This window comes from Caretta caretta, chromosome 5, assembly GCF_965140235.1.
Source record: "Caretta caretta isolate rCarCar2 chromosome 5, rCarCar1.hap1, whole genome shotgun sequence".
Lineage (NCBI taxonomy): Eukaryota > Metazoa > Chordata > Testudines > Cheloniidae > Caretta > Caretta caretta.
Genome location: NC_134210.1, coordinates 79,596,891 through 79,611,363, shown reverse-complemented (window position 1 = coordinate 79,611,363; position 14,473 = coordinate 79,596,891).

Here is a 14,473-nt window from a genome sequence, read left to right as displayed (position 1 = left end):
TGAGTTTAAGATAATCAAGAGAAAACTGATGACCCCTGTTAATCAGGAAGAAATTCCATACACACTCTCCATGTATATCTTCGCAATATTGGCTAGGTGCATTATGGCAGTTTTCAGTTTCCTTTGTATCATTGATAGATTGGTCACTGCTGGAGGCAGTTTTCTAGACTACATGGACCAATGGCCAGATCCAGAATGAAACCAAACCCAACAGAACCGCACCAAGACCTTTTGTTAGCATGGCCTCAATATTCATTCATATGGGGTAACATACGAAGCCAGTTTTCACTAGTCGTATGATTGTTATCTATGAGAGAGAGAGAGAGAGAGTGAGTGCATGCTATAAGCCCGTTATTTTTTGGTTTTCCAACTTCATTAAAATCCATCACAAACACCAGTTTTATTATGCAAGTCTCTAATATTAACAACTCCTTTTGCTTCCAAAGAACAGCCTTTTAAAGAGACTGTCATAGGGGGAATCTTTAGCATGCTTTTTGAGGCCCTTTACATAATTCCAGCCCTTTTGCCCAGCACAAAGGTACCAAAGTAGGGGTGAAGATCTCACCCAGAGTGTGGAGCATAGATGTAATACACTTACCACCCTGCCACACTCAGAAGGCTGCCAGACATGTTCTTCAATATGTGACATTTCCTGGCAGCCTTTGTGGTGAAGCCCTTTGTTACCTCCAGGCCAGGCTATTGCAAAAGGGCTATTAAGGTCTTCACCAGAGAGGAGAAGGCATGATCTTTTGGCCTAATGAAAGTGGGAAAGGCCATTTCTGGCCTCTGCTGTCATCGGGGATCCTCAGAAGCAGAGATGTCGCTAGTAGGACCCTGAGATTGTATTCCATTTTGACAATGGGTAAACGCATTCACTCAAATGGTGGTGCAATCATAGACTTTCCACCTCCTCCTGTCCAGGTTGTGCTTAAGCCAACTCACTCTCAGCCAAGTCCCTATTTTTGCCACACACAAAGTAGTGAATACTATCAGCATGCAGAACACAGAGACCAGGCAATAGAGAGGAAAGTCACCTTAACAGAACATTTCTTAAAGACGGAGCCATCAGCTCTCACATGTTTGAAGACTGCTTGCCCTTGGCTTGCCCTCACTTAAAGACACATTAACAATCCTTGCCAACAATAGGCCCAGAAATATACCCTACTGGCTTTCACCATCCACAAAGGGCACTGATCCAACTTGCACATGGTTAGGCAGATCTTCCAAGTGCATCTACAGACTCTGAGCGGGACACTGGATATGACTCAATTAGGGTAGACTCTGCATTTATCCCTTCCTGCCTTGATACCACTAAAACTGCTCCAGAGCAGCAGTTCTTATAGCCAATCAATCAGCCTGATCTGCAAAGTAAATTGACATATCTTCAGATGTGCCCCTCAATAAGTATCCCTCTTTTAAAGTGACATTCTTCTCAAATACCTTCAACACTAGTATTCCCTTTCTAGAAGGAAAACGCCAATCAGACTTTAGAGGATGCACATTGTTTTTAAATCATTAGAAAACATAATGCAGCTTGAGAAGGAATCCAACAAAGGAGGTTCGAGGGAGGGGAAATGGATAAAAAGGATAAAAAAAAATATTAATTTAAGCCTTGAGTTATCAATTGGTTCTGGCTACCTTTGTTGCTATCCTGCGAAATGTGTTACCATGGCCAGATTATTACCTTTGCATTTTTAGTAGTCTTATCAGCACTGTTGGGTTCCCAGACTACCACGTACATTTCATAAACCCTTGTTTGTATGGTAAATAGGCTCTATCTGGTTACCTAGGGAAGATAGAAGCATTTTATATGTAATGAATATAAAATTAAACATCTAAAAATGCAAATGTAAGAAATACCTAATGTTTTGTGCCAGTATAGGATTCATATTTACCATCTATAATTTCCTGTCAAATTTGCAAGCAATGCAAGTGAATAGTATTTAACGTAATTTAATTTTAACTCCTATGCTAATTGCCAGTGACCTTTAAACTCTGACAGTAGTGCTGCTGTCCATGTGGCAAATATAATTATGGAATTTGATTTCCTATATGTAGTAGGCTATGAAACTGTTTTAATTGACACTGATATATATTTGTAATAACTTCTGTACAAATTAAGAATCAATGCCAATTTCAATTCCCTGGATAATATTTTTTATTGAACTGCTAGTTATTTCTCAAGGGTTGAAGCATGTGCAAAAGCAAATCCTTTGCTGACCACACAATATATGTTTTTAATCCCAGTATAGCAGGTATGCATGTCATTCAGGATAGAAAATTGGCATGTCTTCCTCTCACACTTATGCACACATAAATCCCATTAAAACATGGCTGCCTTAGTGAGATTTTGGCCTCTAGCTGATTTTTGATTGTTGGGCACTCTTTGCATTGACTGAGTAGAGATAATATTGTACTATCTGATATCAATGTTTCAGTGCATCAAACATATTTAAGACGGGTATTCAAGAGAACATCAAAGGAGGGCTCTTTATTCAGTAACATTTTACTTTCAATCTGTATAGGGCTGCCTGGATTAAGCAAACCTTTCTTCTTCATTCTGCTTACACAGAAATACTCTGCAAATGTTGCAGATGTGTTCCCTGTTTGTATGGTCATTTCTTTGTTCACATCACCATTGATGTAATGTGGGAAAACGGGCCATGACTATAAATATCTCAAGTGAAGTAACAACTTCATATAGAGCTTTATTTAAAAATAAAATCAAAGTACTCTGCCATCTGGAGCGAGGTGTTCTTCATGAATCAGGTACACGCTAGATTATGCCTTGAATTGGGCACAACGTGCGATAGTTTAAAAAGAGAAAAAAAGGGGAAAAAAAGTATTTTTAGAGTTCCAAACAAAAAATAGCTGGTTTGTATGAAATATTTTTCTGTCATCATAAAACCCATAATTGTTCATTATTTTGGACTGAAAAATTAAAAGGATACAAAAGGACACGTTTCAAACTGTGTTTAATCTTTAATAACGATAACACTGTGAGCCATAGATTGGAAAATGGACTGGAGCATAATGAAAGGAGCAGGAATGCTGGCAGTTCAGAGTTCTCTCTCTCTCTCACACACACACACGGCTTGATCTAGTCTCACATTAGGTACATACTGCTGTGAGCATGGACTTCCTTCCTTCTTTGCATAAATCTAAATACATAAAACGGGAGTTACACGGCTTTTAAACCGGTGAGAGTGAAAGAAAAATGCAGCTCAGGAAATGCTCAGCTATGCTGCCTGTCCCATTGTTTGAGTCTCCTGTTTGTTCATGCCCCGCTATTCCTTAGCAAGACAGCTGGGAAACAGCTCCAATGGTTCACTGCTACAGAACACCAGGAGAATACCGTGCCGCACAGAAACAGCATTTCCCCCAGAAATAAAAAACAGTCAAATAACGACACCCAACTCGCATGTGCTTGTTTCTAAACAGGAACATATGTTTTGCTTCCTTCAGACTAGAAGCACTAGGCTGTCACTGCTCCTCCCAGCAAGAGATCTGCCGCCAGTAAGTTTGGAGGCTTGTTAAGAATGTGTCCCCGTCCCCAGGAGAGAATTGTTGCCAAGCTAAGCACTTGAGACCATTTTCAGCACACAGGCTGGGGGGGGGGAGCTTCCTTAAGACACAGCCTTCTCTTCCAAACACAATTGATTTCTGCCAGCTTGCAGATTGAAACACACACTGCTTCTGCACATCAGGGGTTTCATTCCAAGCAACTTCTCATGAATAAATCTCTCTCAAAACCATAAACACTAGAGGAAAAAACTTTTCATCAGACAGACGCTCCAAATGGGGCAGAAGCCAACAGAACTGGGTCTAACTGTTCTTGTATTTTACTCAGTGACTAAACCTTCACCTTTGTGCATTTTTTTTTCAGATGTAGGCAACAAGCACCTTAATATTATAAAGCTTATCTATGCCTGTAAGGGACATTTTCCTACAGATATTTCAAATGTAGTGAAATAATGCCCCACTAATCTGTAAGACTGTTTTTCAGTAATAGATGTGTTTTCTCACTAAATCAATTCAGAGGCTAATTGGGGTGGAAGGTGACTATCTCTAGTGGTTATAAATACATTTGCATTGCTATCAATCTTTTTGCACGGCGGATGTTAAACGAAGCTGAACAAGATCTCAGTCTAGCTTTAGGGCAATAAAGCTCCGCACGAACCCGTAGTCAATGCTGCCATCACGTGGCCAAACTAAAAGTTGCAGAATGGCCAATAAAGTTTCCTTCACTAATGGTTATGCTGTGGTTTTCCACCCCTGGTCTGCCACACCAAGAGCACCACAGGGGCCTGCCTGGGGTACAATTCCTTTCCCACTCCCTACCTTGCCCCACCGCTTCTAATGTGCTACTGGCTCTTACCAAGGGCACTTACTGGCCAGCACCTTGCAAGGTCAGAGGCCAGACTCAGCCCCCTCCCCACCTCCAGGCTCAGGATGTGGGGGAAGAGTAGCAAAGGCAGAGTACCTGTCCATATGGGCCTAGCCCCAAGGTCCAGGGAGACCACAAAGGGTGGCTTACTCTCTCCCTTACAATTCCATGTAGTCATGGCTATGATCCACCCCCAAATCCTCAGTACAAGGGTAAAAAAATGATAATCCGGTAAAAATGTTTCATGCCCTGGCAGAGCCCCTGAATCATAAAACAACCACAGAGACCCTTTCCCCACATAAACATGTCCATATGGACATCTGAGAAAGAATGAAATGCCTAGTCTGCACCCTACATGGGGCCTGATCTTGCAAGGTGCTGAACACCTACCTCCCAGTGAACTCAATCAGAGGTGAGGATCCTGAGGATCTCAAGGGATAGAACCCATAAAGCCTATCAACCTGAGTTTCTCCAAGCACTTCACAAACAACAGGCTTCACAATACCTCTGTGAGGTAAACAAACACAATAGCCAACAAATACTTAAGATTTGTTTCTAACCTGAAATACACATCAACCCTGTTCCTAATACACAGGCCTCTACCTCAAGGATGGGCACTACTAATGAATAGGGAACAGTACTCCAGAGTTGGGGAAGCTGGGAGGAAAAGAGCTACAGCTTCCCATTTAAACTGAGAAGTGCTTCCTCAGACTCAGCTTCTACCTTAATGCACGCTTCCTAACCATCAAGCTACCTCAGACCCACCTGAGAGCTCTGTGTGAACCAGGCTGCCTCCTCATGCATAGAAGAAACCCACATGAAGGGGCCAAAGGGGAAAGACAATTCAGAAAGGTGAACCTTGAAGATCTCCTGCAAATAATCCTTCAAAGGAGGTAAAGTTCACAGGGGTCAGGGCATGGACAAGAAACCCCAGATCTATGAAGTCAGCAACTGATCTGCATGGATCATTACACCTCTGCTGCTCTCCCATAGCCTGGCAGCTTGACCCCAATAGGAACCATACTATCATTGGCCAGGTCACCCACTAACTGTTTGGTAGCATCTACACAGGGGACACAGAAGGAGTTAATGCTTAATACTACTACAATGTCCCCGCTTGAACATCCTCAGGTTGGTGAGAGGATGGCACTTTACAGTCTAGCAGCTACCTTGTTCCATCCCTTCTCAAATAATCCCACAAGGCTCCTTCCACACAGTAAGGCAGCGCTCCCCACTTCTTCCCTGAAGGATCCCTTCCTCTGCAAGGACAAGAGAAGATGATCTGAGCCAATTATTTTGTCCGGGTGTGCAACCATTTAATGATCAACCTATTGGAAGCACCGGCCACTGCAATCTCACACTTGGTGGAATGGAACACACATTCATTTTTATTATTTCTTTGAGAGGTATCAGGTAATGAAAGAATGAAAAAGGTGCAATCACAATCTTTGCCAGGCTATATCATTGCTGGTGCTCTGCAAAGCTTCAGCAGCAAGAACTTACTGAGAATAGCCAGTGGCTCAAGCCCAGATGGCTAAAGGGCTGATTGTACTTCAGTCAGCTGTTATGACTCCAGCATGTTGCTTTCACGTGCCTAACGTTGCAGTAAACAGTTCATAAACTGTAAGTAATGGTATTAAGGCAGTATGGAAGAAACCCGTGTCCTAACCCTTGATTATTTAACATTTGCATACATAATATGTCATGGCAATACAATTTGGCTTCCTTGACCATGGGATGCATTATTGGGATCCTTCAGGGATGCTGTCCATAAAGAAGTGAAAAGCGCTGCCTTACTGTGTGGAAGGAACCTTGTGGGATTATTTGAGAAGGGACGGAGCAAGGTAGCTGCGTGGCTATATAGTGCATCCTTTCACCAACCTGAGGATGTTCAAGCGGGGACATGGTAGTATGGTTCCTATTGGGGTCAAGCTGCCAGGCTATGCTCAGGAAGGACCAGCAGGGAAAAAAGGGAGGAGGTGTTGCCTTATATATTAAAAATGTATACACTTGGACTGAGGTTGAGATGGAAAGAGGAGACAGACTTGTTAGAAGTCCCTGGCTAAGAATAAAAGGGGTAAAAACAAGGGTGATGTCATGGTAGGGGTCTACTACAGGCCACCTAACCAGGAAAAAGAGGTGAATGAGGCTTTTTTAAAAACAACAAAATCATCCAAAGCACAGGACTTGGTGTTGATGGGGGACTTCATCTACCCAGACATCTGTTGGGAAAATAACACAGCGTAGCAAAGATTATCCAACGAATTCCTGGAATGTATTGGAGACAATTTTTTATTTCAGAAGGTGGGGAAAGCAACTAAGGGAGAGGCTGTTCTAGATTTGATTTTGACAATAGAGAGGAACTGGTTGAGAATTTGAAAGTGGAAGGCAGCTTGGGTGAAAATGATCATGAAATCATAGTGTTCATGATTCTAAAGTATGGTAGGAAGGAAAACAGCACTATAAAGATAATGGATTTCAAGAAGACAGACTTTAGCAAACTCAGGGAATTGATAGATAAGATCCCATGGGAAGCAAGTCTAAGGGGAAAAACAGTTCAAGAGGGGTGGCAATTTTTCAAAGACACATTATTAGGGGCACAAGTGCAAACTATCCCACTGCATAGGAAAGATAGGACATATGGCAAGAGACCAGCCTGGCTTAATCCGGAGATCTTCAATGATCTGAAGCTCAAAAAAGAATCCTACAAAAAGTGAAAACTAGATCAAATTACAAAGAACGAATATAAACAAATAACACAAGTATGTAGGAGCAAAATTAGAAAGGCCAGGACACAAAATGAAATTAAGCTAGCTAGAGACATAAAGGGTACCAAGAAAACATTCTAGAAATACATTAGAACCAAGGGGAAGACAAAGGACAAGGTAGGCCCATTACTGAGTGAGGCTGGGGGGAGGGGAAGGGGAACAATAACAGAAAATGTGAAAAGAGTAGAGGTGCTAAAGGAATTTTTAATTTCAGTTTTCATCAAAAAGTTTAGTAGCGATTGGATGTCTAACATAGTGAATGCCAGTGAAAATGAAGTAGGATCAGAGGCTAACATAGGGAAATCAGTTAATCAGTGTTAATCAGTCCAGGCTCCTGGGGGTGCTAGAGAGGTATATAAGAGGCTCCTCCTCCTCTCTCCCCCTGCAGCTCCTGCTGCTTTCTGTTATTCCCTCTTACCTTTCCTCCTGCCTGTTACGTCTCTTGTGTCTCCTTCCACCAGCACAGCACTCCACCATCTCTGTGCATCTAGAGCAGAGAGAATACATATGCACCAGCAGCAGACACAATTTTCTACTCTGGGTCCTAGTGGCGCCCCCACAGTCTGGCACCTGAGGCAGCCGCCTCAGTTCGCCTCATAGTAAGGTCAGCCCTGCACACATACAAAATGGAAAATGACTGCCTAGGAAGGACTACTGCAGAAAGTGATCTGGGGTCATAGTGGATCACAAGCTAAATGTGAGTCAACAATGTAACACTGTTGCAAAAAAAGTGAACAGCATTCTGGGATGTATTAGCAGGAGTGTTGTAAGCAAGACATGAGAAGTTATTCTTCTGCTCTACTACACACTGATTAGGCTTCAGCTGGAGTATTGTGTCCACTTCTGGGTGCCACATTTCTGGAAAGAGGTGGAAAAATTGGATAAAGTCCAGAGAAGAGTCACAAAAAATGATTAAAGGTCTAGAAAACATGACCTATGAGGGAAGATTGAAAAAATTGGGTTTGTTTCGTCTGGAGAAGAGAAGACAGAGAGGGGACGTGATAACAGTTTTCAAGTACATAAAAGTACGTACAAGGAGGAGGGAGAAAAACTATTGTCCTCTGAGGATAGGACAAGAAGCAATGGCCTTAAATTGCAGCAATGGTGGTTTAGGTTGGACATTAGGAAAAACTTCCTGTCAGGGTGGTTAAGCATTGGAATAAAGTGCCCAGGGAGGCTGTGGAATCTCCTTCATTGGAGATTTTTAAGAGCAGGTTTGACTAACACCTGTCAGGGATGGTCTAGATAATACTTAGTCTTGCCATGAGTTCAGGGGATTGGAATAGATGACCTCTTGAGGTCCCTTCCAGTCCTACGATTCTATGGTTTCCATCAAAACTACTAACGTTATAGCATGCCACTTTACATAGCAAATAAAGACATAGCCCTTGCCCTGATGAGCTTACAACCTAAACTGATAGAGATACAAGGAAAGATATCAGGCAAGAGCAAGGGGTATCAGGAATGAATACATAGAATAAGGTTATGGGGCTGCCTAACTGGTACAGTGTGTGCATAATGTTAAGTTAATGGGGAGAGGGTTGCTAGTTACATTGTTTATTTAAATTCTTGTTTAAAGGGAATTAAATAATTATCTGAGTGTTTGTGGAAACAGTTTTGAGAAGGTATTTGGGATATAGGCCACACAGTTCATTCCAAAATTAAAATGGAGTTGATCAAACTTCAGCCTTGAAGGCCTGCAGGGACACTGGGAACCAACCCTCAAATCTCTTGTGCTAAAATGTGGTACATAGCTTGTACTATTAAAATTTCTTCTCTTGAGTGCTCCAAGTGCTATTTGCATATGGACCTTTTTAATTTTTGCCTCATGTACATTTATTTTAAACAAAGATGTCTATAATTAAGGGGAAATAACCAAACAGCCCACATTTTATCATTTATTAGTTACTCAGAAATAGAGACCTTCACTGTTTATTGAAAATTGATTTGATCAACTTCCCAGTTACGGAGTACCAAATGAGGAGAATTCTAGCTAGTCCATACAATACAAATGGAAGTGTAGATGACAATCCAAACACCAAAAACACAAGCCAGGAGAGCCTTGGGACAGGCTCAGGTAAAAGTGGACCATAAATGAGGAAAGGGATGGCAGTGTTGGGTTTCTAGTTTTTATTGTTATCGGGGAGATAGGGTGGGACATTGGTATAGCCTAGTGGTTTGAGTATTGGCCTGCTAAATCCAGGGTTGTGAGTTCAATCCTTGAGGGGGCCATTTAGGGATCTGGGGCAAAAAAAAAAAAAAAATTGGGGTTTGGTCCTGCTTTGAGCAGGGGGTTGGACTAGATGATCTCCTGAGGTCCCTTCCAACTCTGATATTCTATGATTCTAAAAGCTGCAACAGAAATAATTGATTCATCTAATCAAAAAGAAAAAAAAGCAGCAATATTTGGTCTGAAAGCCTAGGAAAGTGAAAACAGTCAGAAAATACCACTACAACTAATGGTGGCTCCATATGTAAACTTCCCCACCACTCTTTTCATGGTGGATAGCAATAGTGAGAGTGCTAACAGAGTCAGGCCTGCAATGGCTTAACAGTGCATTATCAAACCCTGCTCACTGACAATCTAAGACAACACCGCTCTTAAAATGCTGTTAGCCTTCTGCACCTGGTCTACACAAGAGCTCTGACTTGAACAAAAAACAATTTTGAAATTGCAGAATTTCCCATGATATGGAAATTCAGGTTCCCACACAGCTGTAGTCACCACCTGTCAGGCTCAGGACTCCTGCTAAGCCCTCGTAGTTTGGCTGTTTTCATCAAGATGGTTGAGTCACAGGCCCACTGATTGATTGTTCTTGTCCCTGACACTCAGGGGCAGCAAGAATTCTAATCTGGGGATGGTCTTTTGGGCTTCCCTTCAAACTGAAATTGTGTCATGACCCGCAGGTCTTGAACCCAGGTCTGTAGTGCTCAAGGAAGCAGGCACACTCCAATCTTCCATCTGGCAGTGTGCTTACAACTACTTACGTAGGACCCATGAAGCCCAGTCCCACTTTGAGGCTCCACCCCAAAGGCCCTATTGGCAGAGTCCCAGAGCAGCTGATTGGCCCACTGGCCCTACTTAAGCCAGCAGCAGGAAGCTGTCCGAACAACTGGGGTCCTCCTTGTTCTAGACCGTATGCCTTGTGCTTCCTGCTCCCCCAGCTTTATTTCCTGGCATCTGACTCATAGTTCCGACCTTCAGTTTATCTCCTATCTCTGACCTCTTGGCATCCTGAGCTGGCCTGACTCCAGTTTGCAAATCGTGGTTCTGATCTCGAGTTTGTCTCCTGCTTCTGTTCTCCCAGTATCCTGACCCAGCTGACTCTCAACTCCTGTTTCATGAGTATAAACTCTGGCTCCTCATGACCTGTCCCTGACAATTTATGCCCTTGGCTCTCCATCTCCTCCTATAGGCTAGATCCCTCTTAAGTGATTGTGAGGTTATTGAGCTTCACTATTGTATTGTTTCACCTTCATTTATATGGAAAAAGAAAAGGAATACTTGTAGCACCTTAGAGACTAACAAATTTATTTGAGCATAATCTTTCGTGAGCTACAGCTCACTTCATCGGATGATTGAGCTGTAGCTCACGAAAGCTTATGCTCAGATAAATTTGTTAGTCTCTAAGGTGCCACAAGTACTCCTTTTCTTTTTGCAAATACAGACTAACACGGCTGCTACTCTGAAACCTGTCATTTATATACAGAATCCTGAGTGATGTGTACATAACATACACTTTGCATGCAAAGCACTATGTTTACTAAAAGCAAGGCAGAAACAAATGTAATATCTGAGATGATCTTTAATATTTTAGTTATGCTAGCCTATTTGTAATGTTTGAATTTAAACCACTAAAGTTACCCAATATCCATCAAGTTCCATTATAAAATAGATACTTCAAAAGCAAGAACAGCCAGCCTGTTTCTATACTTCCTGATGTTGCTTTGTTTATATCTGACAGCAACATTCAGGGAAGAATAAATCTACTTCTGCAGCATGGAAGAATCACCCACATGGAAACCAAACACAGTTTTTGCTAAATCAGGCCCCAATTTATGCCACGTGTTTCATCCAGTAGAAACATATCACCTTAACTGTAATACGTTACCATGTATTAAAACAAAATTGGAATAATCTTTTCAATCCTACAGCTTGCCTTAAAATGTCTCTTATAGGCAGGTTTGACCTTTACATTACGAATTGCATTTCATAGTGAGCTCTTACATTTATGTTACTGCTTAACATGAACTTTCATTGAAATGTGACCTGACAATTTCTATCTGTATTTATTCACACTGAGCTTTCTGCTTAACTACCATCAGGCTGCAAATGTACTGGAGAAATATTATTTCCTGTTATTTCAGAACCGTGAAGGTCACACCAGCTTCATGGGAAAGGAAATGAAATGCTTCATGTTTTTCAATTGTGTTGTAGAATTTACATGCCTTTTTAAAATCGCTTGCAGTACGATGTTTGCCACTATTTATTTTTACTGTCTTCTTTTTTCCTCTAAGTTGGCTGTCCTGTTTATCATCATTAGCACTGCACCACCTACAGGATAAAGATACCACATGCAGCCATTCAAAATGTAGTAAGCCGCACAGACAAATATGGAACTGTTTTGTGAACACTTAAGGATTTTTGCTGTGGCTGAGTTTTAATCATGTGTATTTATTCTCTTGACAAAATAATTTTTCCCTTTCTGAATCTTGCAAACAAATGAAAGGATCCCATAGAGATTTATAAGCTGTTAGCTTTGTGTTCTTATTAACACACATCAATATTAATAAATGCACAAGTCTAGTTCCTTGATGAATGACCTGTAATCTATTTCCAATTCGGCTCCACGTGGACACCAACTTTTCAGTTTCTGGGTGGTCATTAGTATACAGTAACTATAGCTACTGCACTTTGTACTAGCTTTTGGGACATAGATTTTGTTTTAAACACATAAAATTACATGGATAATTGGAAGATACAAGGAATCAGAATAATTATAAATGATTTCTGCAACTAATTTGAGCTCATTCACTTTTCCTATGCCAAGAACACTTAGAATTGCTGTGTTTTATATATATCGTAGTTATGTTTCCATCATAGATACCAGTATAGAGTAAAGAAAATTACCACAAAATAGTGCCATTAACTTCAATATTGTTGTAGCATAAAATGCAATACAATATAATACTACTTTGTAATTAATATAAATTATGGAAAAATATCTTCTAACATTTTAAGCTTCCTTAAGGAAGCTTTACAGTCAAAGTAATTATATAACTTGGTTCATTTAGAGTATTGCTCTAATCCATATGCAAACATTTGGAGACATGTTTGATAAAATTAATACAACTATAATTATATCTTACAGGATAGTTACAATATTATGGGACACCTATTTAAATGTACATAAGGATGTCAAAATTTAAGTGTTTAAAATGAAACAATGAAATGAATATTAGATTGAAAAAATGTATTTTGGTTAGGAAAATAGAGCATTTTATTAATTATTATGTATTTAATTAAGCACCTGATTACATATATTTTATTTGGAAACTGCTTTAGTAATCTAGATTATGACATATGTTAATTACAGTTATGAAATATGTATGCTATATGGTAGAAATAATGGACAAGTAATCACATATTACAAAGATTTAAGCTCTATTTAGGGTTTCCAGTATCATGATATTAACATGAGTAGAGTCAATGAGTACCCAACATGAGTACCCAAATGAAAACATCAAGCAACACACACTGTTGTACGTTTGTTTGTATGTTACGTGGCAACATTCTGAAACCTGGATGTCTAAAGTTAGGTTTCTAAAGAAAAACACCTCTGAAAAACAGGCAAAATTTTCATTTAAGAGTATAAATATGGATTTAGGAGTCTAACTTTAGGCACCCAGGTTTGAAAATATTGGCCAGAAGGTTTTATATGAAATTTCTTATTATGTATTCCAAAAAAGTTATAGACCTACTTATATGCTGCATGCTGTCTGTTGGATTATGGGATTTTTTAGGAAGTATGTTTTATAGTTGAGCCATAAGCTATTTCAGCATCAACATATTTAGTTTTATTTACTGTGCTGTCATATATTATATATGAAAATTAATATTGTTATCTTCTTAAACAACAAATTTGAAAATCTTGTATCATTATAGAGTAAAATACTGTATCATAATACAGGGTTTCAAAACTGAAAAGGAGTACTTGTGGCACCTTAGAGACTAACAAATTTGTCTGAGCATAAGCTTTCGTGAGCTACAGCTCACTTCATCGGATGCATTCACGAAAGCTTATGCTCAGATAAATTTGTTAGTCTCTAAGGTGCCACAAGTCCTCCTTTTCTTTTTGCGAATACAGACTAACACGGCTGCTACTCTGAAACCAGTTTCAAAACTGCTATTTAAAAAAAAGCAACAGAATATTAATCTCCATTCTTCTGTATTGAGTTTTCAGTATCAACTAAGAATGATGGACATGACTCTTTAAAAAAAGTGAAAGTTTGTCTGTGCTCACTGATAGCTGCATGATGTTAGTGAGCTATAATGTTAGTACTGTTAATACAATGAAATATTTATACTATAGGTGTCTTGTGTCTGAGTCCATACTAAGTGTTCAATAAATGTTAATGAGATAAATGACATTACTTGACAGAAATGACCTGAACTCTAACAGTACCACTACTAAAGCATGCCCATTGTGTCCAGAGATTTTAATTTAATAAATGACATTGTAGACATAGGCATTAAAGAAAACAAATATTTGCTACAAGGGGTCTTTTTTGTTTTGTTTTTCAAGAAAGGAGAGAAGAGAATTTCAGGTAATCGCAGAATACTGAAGCCCATTTCTTGCACCCATGCTCAGATTATTAGTCAAAGAGTTGTAGTCTGCATCTCTCAAGCTACTGTATACATAGTTCTTTCAACACAGAGTCTGGTGGATCAACGGCCCTTATCAAATACCTGATAGTTATGTCCATAGTTTATCAGGATTCCTGCCAACATACCAAGTGGGGACCAGTTGTCAAATACTGTTTTTCACATTTTCAAAGCAAAGTAATAAATAACCATATAAAGCAGTAATGTAACTCAAACGTTTAAAATTTGAGAGCCAATGTTTCATAGGGATTACAGCTGGGCCTCAGGAGTCCAGACTCCTAGGTTCTATTCCCATTTCTGCCATTAACTTGCTGTGTGACTTTGGGCAATCACCTACCAATAGAAATAACCACAGATGCAAGTACCTACCTCAGATGTGGGTGGTGAGGCTTCATTTTGATAAAACTCTGATATCCTTAGATGTAGGCTTAT